The 16,298-nt window shown below is 45.6% G+C and overlaps 1 long non-coding RNA gene across 1 annotated transcript; it reads left to right on the top strand.

Annotated features, from left to right (window-relative positions):
* The first annotated feature begins 10,023 nt into the window (after positions 1–10,023).
* Positions 10,024–15,432, top strand: LOC123478489 (uncharacterized). Its single transcript, XR_006653699.2, has 3 exons — positions 10,024–11,391; positions 11,948–12,173; positions 14,603–15,432. It is a non-coding gene; the product is annotated as an uncharacterized lncRNA (long non-coding RNA).
* Positions 15,433–16,298: the final 866 nt, after the last annotated feature.

The following is a 16,298-nucleotide window of genomic DNA, read 5'->3' as shown; positions in this document are numbered from 1 at the left end:
TATGACTTATTCCATGTCATTATTTTGTAATATTTTTATAGTATAGTACAATGTATCTTGTAAACAGTCAATTATTGTGTCCCCACAGTATGAGTAATATTCATAAAATTTATTCTCTAGGCAGTTAGGCAGGAAGAGCCAAAGCAAAATGCAGAATTCTGATTTCTTCACAGCTGCTTCATAGACAGCATAACAAATACTGAAGAAGGCAGATTAGGGACCTGCTGAAGAACATCCTGCAGACTGCTTACCGACCACAGGGGGCTTCTGATCAACGGCACCGTCTGACTCAGTGGGTCCTCATGGGCCTTGGGAGGCTGCCTGGCTTGTAAACTCGTGATGCTCTGGCATCTATGGGCCACACTGTGAGTTGCAGCCCTGGTGCATCATTGCTCATGGGTAACTTGCGGGCCACCTGCGTCAACATGACCTGGACTTGTTAGAAAGGTGGGCCCAATTCAGGCCTACTGAGTTACAGGCCTTAGCTGGAGCCTGGGAACCTGTATTGTTGATTTGCTTCCCTTGAGTGATTCTGGGCCTGTTTAGATCCCAGAACTTGCTCTAGGGACTTTGATGTCATCAGTGTATAGCAGTGTCAGTGGTCTGTGTCACCTAAGACTGTAGGAATGGTTTAGGGAAGTGAGAATCAGAGCCCGGCTTTCATTGTCCTCACTGTCCGTTTCTGGAATGCAGGGACTTGGGCATGGCCACTGCTGCCCAGAGGGGTCTTAATTGCAGAGTCAGGGGCCACACGCCTTAGGAAGTTGCTACTTTGTTAATAGTTCCATGCTCTCCCAAATGACACCAGAAAAGGGCCTCCCACATGGAGACATGATTTCTACTTGCTGACAGGACTCCCCTGTCCACTAGGTCCTGGAGCCAGCGGTCCCCCCTCCTGATTTGGTTTCCCACCTCTAATCTCCCTGACTATTACCTGCTCCACAGAGGCTTTGGGGCCTGGTTTGCTGAGCCTTTCCCAGGCACTGTTGTCTTGAGTCAAGTCAGTTGGTCCTACTTCACCCCTCAGCTATGGGAGCTTGTATTTATGTTACAAAGCCAGAAATGGGCACAGAGGCTAAATCCCAAGCCCACTCACGCTGCTAATGTGTAGCAGAGTTGCATGTTCAATGCTGGCTGACCTCACCCAGGGTTCGTGTTCCAAACCACAGCACTATGCTGCCTCAGTAGATGACATCATTCTGCAGTTGCAACTGTAGCCCAGCTGCTCCAGACCATTACCCTCACACTTAAAACATTGTGCAGTGACTCCAGGTTTTGGTCTCCTCCTCCTCGGTAGGAGCATTTTCATTCCCTCTGCACTGGTGCCTGGCTGGTCCATGGGTGTCCCTGATTCCCCTTTGGTTCTGATACATACATATAGGGTGTAGCTGGCAAAGGGGAAAGGTTGGTTCTGCATATGCGGGGTCTGGGAGTCATAGGTGGCCTTGGGCCATTTAGTATAGATGTCTGACTTTGGGGTGAGCAGGTTGCCATCAATTAGTGAAGATGCTTATTCGTGGCCAACGATAATACAAAGCCTGACAGCACTGTGGGTGAGTTGACCGTGGCCCAGCAGGGCAGGTGTAGCTATAATATGTCACTCTGGAATGATCACCAGTCCCCTTTTCACTGCAGACTGAAGTATGTGGTGTGCTGCTCTGGAACTCTTAGGCAGTTCTCTCACGTGTATTGACAACTCCACCACCACCACCACAGTGGGTCCCCAGGAACAAACAGGAATGGCAGCTCACGATGCCATGACATTGTGCCATGTTCTCCCTGCGTTCATGGGTTGGTCTCCATTTGGCACTGTAGCTGCTGGCATTTGCATTTATTGCGAGTTCTAGTCACTTGCAGTCTTCTTTAGGTTCAGAAATGACGTGTTACGTGATTTCAAAGGGGCATTGAAAGGTCCGCAGGCCACCGTGCAGACTCACAATGAAGGTGTGGTGATTACAGTTGCCACTGCCTCGACTTCTCCACCAGAAGGTCCAGGACCACGCCTCAGACCCCCGTGTGCACCCTGAACTCACTGTTCTTTGCTTGGCCCTTTGACCCCGCCCCAAGGGCCTCATTTTAATTAATAATTATTGGAACCTTCCTTGTGAAATGTCAACCATTTTGATGGGCTGCTTCTCTTCAGGTCACTTCTATCCATAGACATCAAATTTGTCGCCAATTCCTCCTTTGATTGTGAATGTTTCTCCCCACCTCCTTCATCAAAACACATGTCAAGCAACCAACTGGAAAGCCCAGTCACTCTCGACACGTGACCACATCCTGTGCCACCGCGAGTGGTCCCTGGTACTTCTCGGGGGCTTGAGCTTTGAATCACTGTTCTAGATATCTACCCTGCCTCTGCGGGAAAGAAACTCAAAAACCAAATATTAAGCCCCACCTTTATGTAGAAGTAGAATGTCCTTTATCTTTTTGGGTAGAGGAGGTCTGTCCAGAAGGTATCCAGTCATGTAATATGAAAAATAGACGTTTATTGAAGAAGATAAAAAAAACATTGTATATAGGACGATGACGCCTCAGTCCCCTTCAAAGTAGGCACCTTGGGACCTCACACAGTTCTCCCAATTGCCATCAGCTACCCATCATATTTTCCTGAATCTCATCAACGATGATCTGAAATCTCTTCCTTTCAAAGGTGATTTTAGGTTTGGTAAAAACCAGAAGTCACAGGGCTCCTACTCTGGGTTGTAAGGGGTCTGAGTAACCTGGGTGATTTGATGTTTTATCAAAATACTGCTTGAGACGTGATGCATGAGTGGGTGCATTGTTGTGATGAAGCTGCCAATCACCAGTTGCCCATAGCTCCAGCCTTCTGAATCATCCAAATAGTTTCTGAGGAGGAATGTTCAAGTTTAATACAAAATTGGATGTAGATTTGTTGCTCTACTTACTCAGTCATTTTGAATGTGACAGCCACACAGTACACATGCTCACTGATATCTGTTGCCTCCACTGACTAGTACAGTGAAGTCTGCATTGTTCACGCATGTGCATTCCAGTCCACTCTCCTTGGCTGCCAGGTTACATCGATGTGGCGCAAACAGTTCTCATTATATTAACAATGTCTGGACTTTTTCTGGGCAGACCTCGTCATATATCAGATGTGTTTGTACAGAAAACTTAGAAAAATATAGCTGAGAAAAGCACTGTATTGCTGTAGTTGTCAATGTTGTGCTTTTTAATTATCTAGACATTCTTTATTCACAATCATGAATAATTAGGTGTGGAATTATTCCTATACATATAAGTTGGTAATGTTTCTTTTAAAACACTGTACCATGAAAATCTGGGAGAGTTCAATAAACCTTCTGCTACATAATAACTGTCAGTGCTTAGTGTTCCATTAATGTAGTAACAGCAGATACTTAATATGTGTAACTGGTATGGCAGACACAGTTTAAGCACTTTTAATGCTTTGACTCAGTCCCCACGGGAAACCATTGAAGACCTGGAGGCACGGGGAGGTTGGGTGACCTGCTGGTCACTTAGCTAGCACGGGGCCGAGTTGGGCTTGCATCTGCACAGTCACAAGTCTGGCTCCGCATGGCCGTCTTGCCTCTTGCACTGAGCCCGTCAATCACTATTGGATATCTACGTAGTTCACAATTTTTTTTATTAGTACAAAACACTCATCTTTGTTCATACACTTTCCTCTGCTTGTTCAGTGATGATTTAGGATAAATTTCGGGAAGTTGGTTATGGCATTTACATTTGTTCAGGGTTGCTGTACTCATTTGCCCTCAAGCTCTAAAATAACCAGGTGTTGGTTTTAAAGGCAAATGTGCCTGTATGGGGTAGTAATGTCACTGGGTAGTTTATCGATTATGTTCTTATCAAACAAAAAAAAAAGAATGGCCTGTATTACTACAGCCAATGAGGACACAGAGGCTGACTGCTAATAAGGTCATGTGGCCACCCCAAACAACCAGATGTCCTGCTCTGTTTTCTGCCACTTACCTGGACAGAACTGACCCACCTGACCAACTGACAGAGGTGCCACTGCTCCAAGAGGAACCTGCAGAACATGCAGGGCTTGATTCTTTAAAGACTCGGGCAATGTTAGGGGACAGCTGTCCTTTTTAAGTGGACCACAAACCTAAGAAGTTACAAATGGAAAAGATAATACACTTGTCTATATAAATGTTAAATAACAACACCCCAAACTAATGTAAAGTCACAAAAACACAATAAACACCAAAGACAAAACATTAAGAAACCTATTCATGTGGCAAAGAGCTGAATATCTACTGTACACAGAGCTTCTGCACTAATAAAAAGGCAAATGATGGAAGAACAGGCAGCTGTTCATTGTCACATCGTTTATGACAGGAAAAAAGTAACAGGAAAGAGGCACTAAGTTGAACGTCTGGACACAATAGGTTAAATTATAGTTTATCTGTTTGATGGGTTACTACGCAGTGATTAAAAAGAATGAGAAAATAAAATCTGTATGTAATAATAAGGAAAAATCGCCAAGATATACTGTTATTAAAAACAAGTTTGTTTAGCAAACATTAATTAAGGGTCTAGCTACGGTGATGTAAGCTATATGCAAATCTGAATGAGTGTTTCTCCAAGGTGATCTGCCCACTTGTGGTGGAACCCCTGGGGGGCTTATTTAAAATGCTGATTTTAGGCCCCACTCCATAAGCACTGCTATACCAGAGTCCTCTCCTCCCTTCATTTCTAAACAGCACACTCCACCTATGCACTCAGTGTTGTGTTCCTCAGGAGTTCTCTTTCCTTGTACACCCTCTCCCTGGGCAAGCCCGTCCATCTCATGGCTCCAGTTACAATCTTGTGCCAAGATTCTCAGGTCTGTATACATCCCTGCTAAGAGAGTCCCACCCGCCCTTAACCCAACCTTCTGCTCCTCTCCACTTGGCTGTCCCCCAGGCACCTCCAAATCAGTATTGCCAAAGCTGGACTTAACATCTTTCCCACCCAAACCTCTCCCCGTGTCTCCCTCTCAGAAAGTGGCACCACTTTCCTTCCAGATCCATCATTCTTGCTTCCTTTTCCTCCTTCACCACTTCCCCTGCCTATCACTAAGTCTCCTAAACACCCCATTTCTTTGCCATTTTTACTACAGTCGTGCTAGTATTTGGTTCTCCCAACACAGCACATCCCTTCCCTCATGGTTCACCTCCCTACCTGGCTACTTGACTCAACTTCCAGGTTGCAGTGTAACAGCACCTGCATTAGCTCACCTTCTCTTGGAGCAGAGCTGGTCTACTTGTTAGTCTTTCCTTTGACATTCAGTATCAAAGGCACCGAGAGTTACAGGGGAAGCATCTTACCTTCAAGACTGTAATCTCCTTCAGAGCCTGGATCATGCCAGTCTTACTCATTCCTATGTTCTAGGATTTACCATGGGCCTGACATACAATGATGCTTATTAGTCATTGAACAATTAGTGAGCAATCAAATTATATGATACAAGCAAGTCTAGGTATTTGGGGAATCATGCATGGATCCAGCAGTGGCTAAGTGAAATGGCACAAAGCAATTGTGTGACAGTGGAAGTGAAATGTCACATTGGCATTGGACCATGGAGAAGACTGTTTTATCCTCACAGGATGAAAGTCTGGGTGTTTCCCAGGCCCTACATCCACGTTCTGAAACATTAACAGGGGGCGGAGCTCACAAGACGAAAATGACCAGACTCCATCAAAAGTTTAGTTGGCTGTCTGAGGTCTCTCCTGAAACTTGGGATGGAGATGGATGGGAAACAACCCTCCCAGACCACTCAGTGTGTTTCTGCACAGAAAAAGACCTGGTTCAAAATGGCTTCATGCCCTCACTCCCCTCATCCTGGCCCATTTGGGATCTGCTGAGGGCAGGCTGTTTGCAGGGACTTCCGGCCCATTCACTTTGTCTTTGCTCAACTGAGCTGATGTCCCTGGGTCAGCAATGGTGGGGCTTTCACATGTTTGCCTCTACTTTCTAGAACCCTCACATAGCCTTTGGCCAAGTTTTGGAGGTCAACAAAAAGATTCAGATGAATGTTAACTTTTCCTATTATTATAGAAAGAATGTTGCTTGCCCTTAAAGTGTACAGCCGTATGTCCATTTTATTTGGCTCTAAAAGGATTCCATGTCCAATTTATTGTAGTTTTTAAGAATCTGTTGTAATACCATTTTTACCCAAGCTATACTAAGTACAGAATAACTTTATTAACTAGCATTCACTATTATTTAATTATTGTACCCCCTTTATTGATTTTTAATGTAAAAATTCAAATGCATGTACTTATATTTCTTAGATGGAAATGAAAAGTCAAATAGTTTTGTATTAAGGTAGAGATGAAATCATTGCAACAGGAAGATCTAAAATGAAAGAAGATAGAAGATTGTTTCTCTTACCCACAGCCTGACTGGTCTAGGTCTGTAGGGCGGTTGTACTCAACAAGGCCATTGACTGCTCTGTTGGGAGCTGCCCTACAGAGAGGCTCACGTGGCAAGAGGTTGGTGCCTCCAGCCAGAACACAGTGTACCTGAACCCCACCACAGCCATGTCCACCAGCTGGGACACAGACCGTCACCCATGCAGGCTTCGCTGACTACACTGGCAATGGCTTGCTATAGCCCATGAAAGACCCTGGGCCAGATACACCCAGCTAAGCCCTGCCTGGTTCTCTGACCCACAGAATCTTTGAGCCAATAAGCATTTGTTTGAACTCTAATTTTAGGGGTAATATGTTACCTAGCAATAGCTAACTAATACACTAGTTAGTGAGAAATAGATGTATAGAAAAAAAAATAAGGAATGGGAAAAAAAGAGGACGTTTCTGTTATTTCATTTTGCATAACACCCAATCTCTTCCTTATCTTCCCTGCCCCTGCCTCTCACAATTCACTTTGGTAGCCAAAAAGAAAAAACATTATTTATTTACTCATGACTCTTTGACTTGGACAAGGCTCATTGGGGACAGCTTGTGCTCCACAGGACCTCACCTCAGGCTGGCAGGTTCACTGCCAGTGTAGCCCACTCATACGGCTGGCAAGGTGGTGCTTGCTGGGACTGGGTGCTGGGCTGTTGGCTGGATCCTCAGTTCTCTTCCCCATGCCCTTCCTTAGTGGTGAGGTTGGGCTGCTCATCACCTGGACTCTGGGTTCTGAGAGGGAGGGTCCCAGAATTGAATGATCTAAAAGGACACATCCCATTGTACAAGCTCCTGCTTGTGTCTTGCTTACTTGCTGCTGTCCTGTTGGCCAAAGCTAGGCCCGTGGCCAAGCCCTGAGTTAAGGGCATGAGTTCTGGGAGGTGTGGTTCTTTGTGGGGCCATCAAAGCAGCCATTTGCGACAGAGGCATGTGCTTATATAAAATACCCATGGTTCTTTTTATTATATAAGACTTACATAGTTGTATTATTTGGAATTAGATCATTTATCCACATTAAGAAGCCTTTAAAAATCCAGCTGCATGACTTCATTCTGAAAGTTATAGCAGCAATTAGCTAAGTATAAAACTCTTGAGCAATGTTTCCATGTTCAATTTATTTCTCCACTTGACTGTTATCATAATGTTACCCACTCTTATTTCCAGATTTCCTTTTTTACATGTCCCTACATGACTATCTACTACACCTGTGATGCATCTTATCCATCTTTGGTGGGCAGAATAATGGCTCCTCAAGACATCCACATCTTAGACCCTGGAACTGTTACCTTACATGGTATGGGGGAGGGACTTTGCAGATGCGATTAAGATAAGGATCTCGCGATGAGAAATTATTCTTTGCAGATGTGATTAAGATAAGGATCTCAAGATGAGAGATTATTCTGGATGATCCAGGGGGACCCAATTTCATTGTAATTTTCCTTATCAGAGGAGGTGGTAGGAAGGATGTGTGATGATGAAAGCTGAGGTGAGATAGGGAGAAGGAGGTGGGGAGAGAAGAGAAGAGAGGGACAGATTCTACACTGTGCTTTTGGGAAGTGGCCATGAACCATGAGTTAAGGTAAGGTGTCCTCCATAAGCTGAAAAAGACAGCCGATTTTTCCCTAGAGACTCCAAAAGCAAAGCATCCCTACAGACAACTTGATTTTTAAGACGCCTGACCTCCACAAGTATAGGATAACACATTTGTGTTGTTTAAGTGTGTGATCAACAGTTACAGCAGCAATAGGAAACTAATACTCCAACTGAGCAAACAGATGAGGTACAGAATATGGATAGAAGAGGTAATCTGTTCACTGATCTTTGAAGAGGCAATGGTTATATTTACTATTTATGTTTGTGGTTTAATTGTCATAGTCTTGTTTGACCTAAGGTTCGAAAAACACTTCTAACATATGAAGTCATCATCCTGGAAAACATTTTGCAGAGGAGATATGGAAATACAAGGTCTGTCCAGAAAGTATCCAGCCATGTAATATGAAAAATAGACATTTATTGAAGAAGATACAAGATACAAGAAACATTGTACACAGGGCAATGAAGCCTCAGTCTCCTTCAAAGTAGGCACTTTAGGGCTTCACACAATTCTCCCAGTTGCCATCAGCTGCCCCATTATATTTTGCTGAATCTCACTGTTGGTTTCCTGAAAATCTCTTCCCTTTCAAAGGTGATTTTAGTTTTGGGAAAATCCAGAAGTCTCAGGGCACCAAATCTGGGCTGTAGGGGAGCTGAGTCACCTGGGTGATTTGATGTTTCGCAAAAAAACTCTGCATGAGACATGATGTGTGAGTGGGTACATTGTTACGATGAAGCTGCCAATCACCAGTTGCCCATAGCTGCTGCTTTCTGAATCATCCAAATAGTTTCCAAGGAGGAATGTTCAGGCTTAAAGCAAAATCTGATACAGATTCGTTCCTCTACTCACTCAGTCATTTTGAATGTGATGGCTACACAGTAAACATGCTCACCCAATGGCATATACTATCCCCACTGACTGGTACAGTGAAGGCGTCATTGTTCACACGTGCACTCTAGTCCACTTTCCTTGGCTGCCAGGTTACACTGATGTCATGCAATCCATTCTCATTATATTAACAATGGTTGGTCTTTTTTCGGACAGTCTTAGTATAGCAGACATATACCAAGACTTAATTTCTGTTCTGACATCTGTGAGAAGTTTCATTGCTCTCTCCTCAGAGGTCAAGGATTTACCTGAGGAGGAACAACAGCACTGCCAGAAGGAGCTCTTTAAGTAGAAAAGGACAGTTGAAAGTGCATACAGTCTCCACAATTCCTGACTGATGCCTGGATGAGTTTCCTGCAGCTGCCATAATAAAGTGCCACAAACTGGGTGGCTTAAAACAGTAGACAATTTTGTTGTGGTTCTGGAGACCAAAGGTCTGAAATGAAGGTGTTAGTTGTTAGGGCCTCCTCCCTCTGAAGACTCTAGGGGAGGATCCTTGCTTCTTCCAGCTTTGGTGCTGTCTCACACCATGTGTCTTCTCTTCTCCATGTGTTCCTCCTATGTGTCTCTTTAAGATGCTTATTACTGGACTTGGGGTCCACCTGGATAAGCCAGGATGATCTCATCTTGAGAATCTTAACTACATCTGCAAAGATTCTTTCTAACTCAGGTCACCTTTGCAGGGTCCCAATGGACAGATCTTTCGGGAAGTCAGCATTCATCTACGACTCTGCCCTTTAGGCAGGCCAGCCATCAAGGCTTTGCTGACCCAGCCTTGTTAGGGTCAGGTCTTACTCTGGGATTTGCGTGGCCATTCTTCCAGATCCACCCAGAGCCCAGCCACTGCCCACTGTGTACCTTTAACGTCTGTGTGCCTTTACCCAGTGGACATGGGTCATGAGTTCAGAGTTTAAGACAGAGGACTTGGGAAAACACTAACACAGTCCGTGTCCCTGTACAGACAGAAGCACCGTTTGTCTTCTTCCTTGTCCTGTATGATCCTTTTCTGCTTTTTGAAAGGAAAAAATTGAATTGTACAAGAAGGGACAAAAAGACATAGGCCTTCTGGCTTGGCAATAAGGGAGAAATATTGTGTGTGATGGTGGAAGTTACAAAGCTGTGAAAGCAGGGATCCTTGCAGACGGCCTTGACACACACACACTTTAATAAATCCTCATTATTGCAAGTATGCTGAGGGCGGAACAGGCTTTCATGTGGCAGAAAAACCCAGCAGTGCACAGAAGGTGTGTGCCGCCTGCCTGTGCAGCCCTGACGCAGGTAAGAGGCACTGCAGGAGCCTTGGGAGCTCTGGGAGGGAGGTTCACAAAGGACATTCCTGGTTCCCATTCATGGCAGTGCTGGAAGATGCTCACATGGGTGCTCCGAGAGGAAAGGTGACACATGCATTGACCCAAACTGCATGCCCTTGTTTGATACTGAGGCTACCCAGCGGGACGCTTGTATCTCTCTGTCAGGCTGGTGAGTACAGGTTCCCTCCCGCAGCAAGTCAGCCACAGGCTCGCCCTAAGCATTTATATGAGTGCCATTTTAAAGACAAACATTGAAATGGCTTCTTTCATTTGCTAAGCGCATGGAGAACACAAAGAAATGCGATGCACACGTTCATTTAATTTTAAAACGCCTTGGAGATGTAGGAGGAGGCCAGTTCTGATTCGGTGGCCATTGTCTGCTGCTGGTCACTTATTTTAGGAAGAGCCCCGTGCCTCACGTCCACGCTCGCACATGCGTAGATGTTACAGCACCTGAACAGACAGACACACATGTATTTACTCTCTATTGTGCTTAGAACTTTTTAGGTCCTCACTTAATAAGTCAATCAATAGCGACCAGTCAATAAAGGGTCTCTTAGTTTTATTATTTCTCTTTTACCTTTATTGAGTCTTATTGCTAGTCTTGGTTCCCAGAGCAACCGTTTGATTTTCTCAGCTCCTAACACACTGCCCCAGTGGGACACTGAGCACTGGTTGGAGGAGGGTGAGGAGGAAGGTGGAGGTGCTGTGCTGTCCCCACAGCGGGCAACAACATGGTTAGGTAAGCCAGTGCTCAGGTCCTTCGTTATTTCCTTCTAGACTTTCCCTGCGGAGATGTGCAATCAGACAGATCAGCCGCTCCTGTGATGTGGGCACAGGCAAGTGGGGTCACAGGCGCGGTCTTTTTTGCCGTTTTTATGGTGGAGCCATTAGGATAATGAGTGCTGGAAGGGAGGCAGTGCTGCGCTGCAGCTGAACACGCACAGGCTGAGAGAACAAGGGATGCGCTGATGGAATATTTATTTCTGGCTTTATTTATAGCATCGTCTGTTGCAGAATCAGAAAGCAGCAAAGCGGCAGATAGGTGGACCAGCCCCACGTGCCCCATTGCTGCCGAGGCTTTGCAGGTGCTCAGGCTGTCACACGTGTCCCTTTGTTTTCTTTCAGGTCCCTGTCCCGCGTCTGCTCTGTACTTTATAATTCTGCCTCAGCTCCCTGGGATTCTGTGACTGAGGTACATTTCACAAGGCCTTCTGCTGCCCGGCAGTTAGGTGACTTGCGTGCGAGACAAGCGGGATTGCTAGAATCTTGCTTTCAGCACGGCTTTTCTGACTTTTCATTTTTGTGGGTCCCCATTGAGCTAGGACTGTTTACAATGGTTCAGAGGCATTTAATTTTGTTTCCACTATCTTTGAAGTTTTGAAGGTTTTTAGGGGTTAGCCCTCATATAATATCAATAATACTTTAAAATTTAAAAACAACTGTACATAGTAGATCTCCCAGGATAATTTAAAATGGAATACATTGGATAATTGAAAATAATTATATATATATTTGTGTAATTTTATTACATTAATTATATTATAATCATCATTGGCTTTCATGTACTGTTTTATGTAGGTTGGCTTGAAATTAGGGAGGGTTCAGGTAACAATGAAATGAAATGATAGAGATTAGTTCTTCTCTGGCGACAAGCAATTCAAAGTTGTATATCCAGAACAGCTGTAGCCCCTCACAGGCATCGACCAGGACCCACACTGATCTACGTTTTCCTCTGCCATTTTTATTAGGTGGTTTTGCCTTCACATCACAAGAAGGCTGCTGAATGTCCTGACATCATGTCTGCATTCTGCATAGGGAGGACATAGAAGAGAAAGGCAAAAGGTGGTGAGAAAAAAGACTTCTCCTGTGGAGGCGTTGCCATTTTATTCTAGAAGGGTTATCTCTCTCAGAGACTTCTGTCCACATGCCACTGACCACAGTGGCATCTCATGGCTACCCCTAGTTGCAAGGGAGGTAAGTCGATCTGGATCTTAGCTTTCACAACCCTCAAAGTAGAGGCAGGCAAGAGGGGAGGGGACTGGGAATGGGAGTTGTCAGGCAACCTGGCCCTGGCACATTCAGAACAAAGAAAGATGTGGATTTCCACATACTGGGTGCTAATGTTTGTCCTTTCTTGCAGAAACTTACTTGTAGGGGTAACTTAAGGCTAAAACTTTAAATTTCATATAAGTAACTTTAGGTCCTACATGCAGAGTTATGAATATTTTGTTTTGTTTATTTAACAAATATTTGGGTCTTTTATATTAAGAACCAAAAGTACAAGGTACAAGGAAGGATGAGTCATATCCTAGCATCCAGACAGATACTGAAACGAGAAGGACGGGGACATGGGGCCTTCCACAGGCTCACCCTGGGAGTGCTGGGTAGTAACATCCATGATAAAGATACTGCAGCAGAGTCAGGGTTCGTGGCCCGTTCCTCCTTGTGTCCCGAGCTGCAGATGAGTGGCACTGTCAGTGTCCTGCCCCAGGTCCACGCCATGCTTCCTATGCTGGTTTCACCTCTACCTGTCTGTAGTCCCAAATCAGTGTCCAGATGCCGCCTCTGAGATGAACAAACCACTAAAAAAGCTGGAAGGTGTTGGCCCTGGCCCTCTGAGGTGGGCCGACTCCCAAGTATAGAGATGGAAAAACTTGGAAGCACAGTCACTCTAAAACACTTCCTGTGACCCGTGGGTGGATGGGGGCAGGGAGCTGGGTGTCTGGGGAGCCAGGAGGGAAGGACATTGGTCCTTGTCTTCCTGCATTGGCTACAGTGCCAGGGTTTGTATCAGCAGCATCAACCTCTTGATAGCATCACACCCAGTTTATTTTCAACTTATCTTTTCTCCTTCATCTTCAATCATCTCTTCTGACCTTCCTATTCCTTGCGCCTGTGCCTTCTCAAGGCTGGGGGAGGTGATGGATGCATAGACAGTTAGAGAGTTCACAGGCCTCCCACCTTCTTTCTCCATCTTTCTCCCTTTCCTTCTCCTTCCTCCTCCCCCTCCCTCCCACTCTTCCCCTGAAAATGCCCTGAGCTCTGTCCTGTGTCCTTCTCAGTCGCCCTCCCTCCCACAAAGGGACTGAGTTTGAGATGTGTTCCCTTTCACACACTGTCTATGCGCCACCCCCAGTCGACCCCGCAGGGACCTTTATTTGTCCCTGGCAGGATACTGGGGGAAGATGCACGCATTGTAAGGTGCTCCTCGGGCAGCCGTTTGGGCTGCGGTGTCTATTAATTCTCTAGTGTGCGCAGGCTGCAGCGCCAGCATCCCAAAGGGCCACTAACGCAGTTGTCCACTGATTTAATCAAAAGGAGCAGCTGGGGCCCTGGGTGAGGTTGAGTTATGAAATTAAGGCACAAAGCAAAACACAGGATGGGCCTTTTATGTAAACTGCTGTCTGTCTGACCCCTTTAAGTTGGGGACACTCGTGAAAAGCGAATGCCAGTCCTCAGGTGCGTATCATGCCCCACTGTGAGACTAATTGTACTGCAGGAGCAAATGGAGGCCATTATCATTACTATTTTCAATAACTATGCATTTGCTGTCCACAGTGTGCAGCCAGAAATCTTACTCAGCACAGAGGGCAGCAGCCTCCCCGTACATATAACAGGGCTTAAATGGTATTGATTTGGACCAGCTTTTTATTGCATCTCTTGTTAAGCTTTGATAGCATTTGTTTGTACAAATGTTATCTTATACAGCAAGCAAAACCAGACAGCACACGTACTACTGTTATTTCATATGCTTGTTTTCCCTGGTGAGAAACGCAAACGGTGCCGTGGAGGCGACACCTTCCAGACCCCAGCCTCCTCCCTACCAAGTACGTGTATCCTGCAGGGGAAAGCAGAAATCCCATAAGTGTATATTCAGGTTTATGCTTATACAGATACAGATGGGTCCGATTATACACACTGTTTAATTTAGCCTTTCACCTTTTTTTACTAAGATATCTCTGGAGATTCTCCCTTATCAGCGCGTGCAGGGTGCACCCGGGCTAGTTGTCAGCACCCTGTCATCAGGATGCACCATAAGGCTCTCACTCCTTCTTCCTTACAAATGACCATCATTCCAGCTCCTTTGCTGGTGGTGGATCAAGCTCTCGTTGCTGTTGTGGGCTGAATGGTGGCCCCCAAGATGTCCAAATCCCACTCCCCATGACCTGGGAATGCTATCTTTATGGCAAAGGAGACTTTGCAGATGAGGTTAAGAATCTCATGACAGGGAGAGCACACACACAAACATGTGCGTGCATGTGTCTGTGGAGCGTTCATCTGTGCCTCCGCAGGAGCCGCTGTGAAAAAGTTTTAATCTAGAGACCCTGCACTGAATCATGGAAGAACAGAAAAAACTGTGTGTTTGCAGAAACTGCTACCATTATTCTCCTCCCTGTCTGCAGCGTGACTTGGAAGATCTTCCATCGGCAAGTGCAGTCGGTTTCTCTACTCCTTGAATCTGGGCTGACCTCATGACTGGCTATGACCAACAGAATGTGGCAGAGGTGATGCTGTGTTAGCCCCAAGTGTAGCCTTCGAGGAGCCGTACTTGCTTCCACTGTCTCAGACAGCCCTGTCCAGGCACCACTGTGAACAAGTCAGGGCTAGTGTGCTGGAGGATGAGAGTAAAGTGAGATACCCAGATGAGGCCATTCTGGACCAGCCATTCCTCATCCAACCCCACAACTGAGCACAGATCCATGAATGAGCCCAGCCAAGACCAGGTGAACTGCCCCACTGGGTCTAACCCAAATGTCACAGAGGAGGACTCCTAGAGCTGGCCCGAGGTCTTTAAAAGCACAAACAATGTACTATAGTCTCAGAGGAAGTTAAACATAGTCACTCACAACCTGAGCCCAGTTCCGTAGACATTTCTGGCTCTATCCTGTGAGGCTCTGTGAGAGCAACAATGGGACCAAGGGACTGACTGCGATTTGCAAATGCTAGGCCATGGCAGCCGGGCAGAAGAGGAGGGAGAGCAGCTGTGGTGACAGTGAACTTCAAACCGTTCCAGCAAAGCATTCCCTCATATCAGAGGAAAAGGACTCCTGCCTGGATTCATACAGTTTGGAGGCAAAAATAAAAGACCTGCCTCAGCAGATTTAAAAAAAAATATTTATCTGTAGCTTAATAGGCTTATATTTGTTTGGAATAAAATAAGTTATTTTATTTGTTAAATCATTTGCATTGAACAAAATGATTGGCCTGAAAACCTCCCCTTGTTTATTCTGTTGCTTTTTACCCTCAGGTGCACTCTTGGCCTCCGGTTGAGAAGCATGGCGGTGAGGGGTGTAGAACTGTGAAAGGACTGCCTGCTAGAATTTTAAGCCTTAGTTACCAGGCGGTTCTTGAGAGCTATGTCTGTATTCTCACACATGCCTGCAGGCAAAGCAGGGAAAGCACCTGGAGTAGTGTCAGAGCCCTCAATAAATGTTAATATGTATTCATTCCTTCCCCTTTGCTGGGGAGAACACAAGAGGTCTGGCTGAGAATGGAATGAATGAGGCACCATTATTAAACAATTAAGTCACCTCTAAGCAATTGCCCGGAATGGCTCTTGATGCAATGCAGGTGTGTACCAGCTGTTTCCTCCTCGACCAAGTAAAGCACTTATGCAGCAAGGCTGGGGCCCTGTCTTCATCCTGCTTCTCTCTGGGGTCTCTTCTGCCCCCACCTTCCTGCTTCTCCACAGTCTCTGCTTTGCTTCAGTCTCTCACCTTGGAGCACATGCCACTTCAATCGTGGTGGGTTCTTGTTCACCTAGTGGTGACCTAACTTGGGAATAATGCACAAATTGCAAAAACTCTCCCGTCTTTAATAGTGAATTTTAGAATTTCTGGCTCTTTGGCAGCTGTGTTTCTAGAGCTCTCTCTACTTATTGAGGATGTTGGCTCCTGTACAAAGTAAATAGTTGCTGGAGGGGGCCTCTCCATCACGATGACTTCAGCCTTAATTGGGGGATGCCAGGGAAGCCCGTCTTTTCCTGCCACGTCAGGAACCAAATGGGATAATGTAAGCCTGGGCAAGACGAGAGGTGTGATAGGTTGAATAAGGGCCTCAGAGGATGTCCACATCCTACTCTCTAGATCCTGTGGAAAT

The sequence above is a fragment of the Desmodus rotundus genome, chromosome 1, assembly GCF_022682495.2.
Source record: "Desmodus rotundus isolate HL8 chromosome 1, HLdesRot8A.1, whole genome shotgun sequence".
In the NCBI taxonomy this organism is placed as follows: Eukaryota; Metazoa; Chordata; class Mammalia; order Chiroptera; family Phyllostomidae; genus Desmodus; species Desmodus rotundus.
The sequence above is the reverse complement of the archived record's forward strand: the minus strand, read 5'-3'. Positions and strand labels throughout refer to the sequence as shown.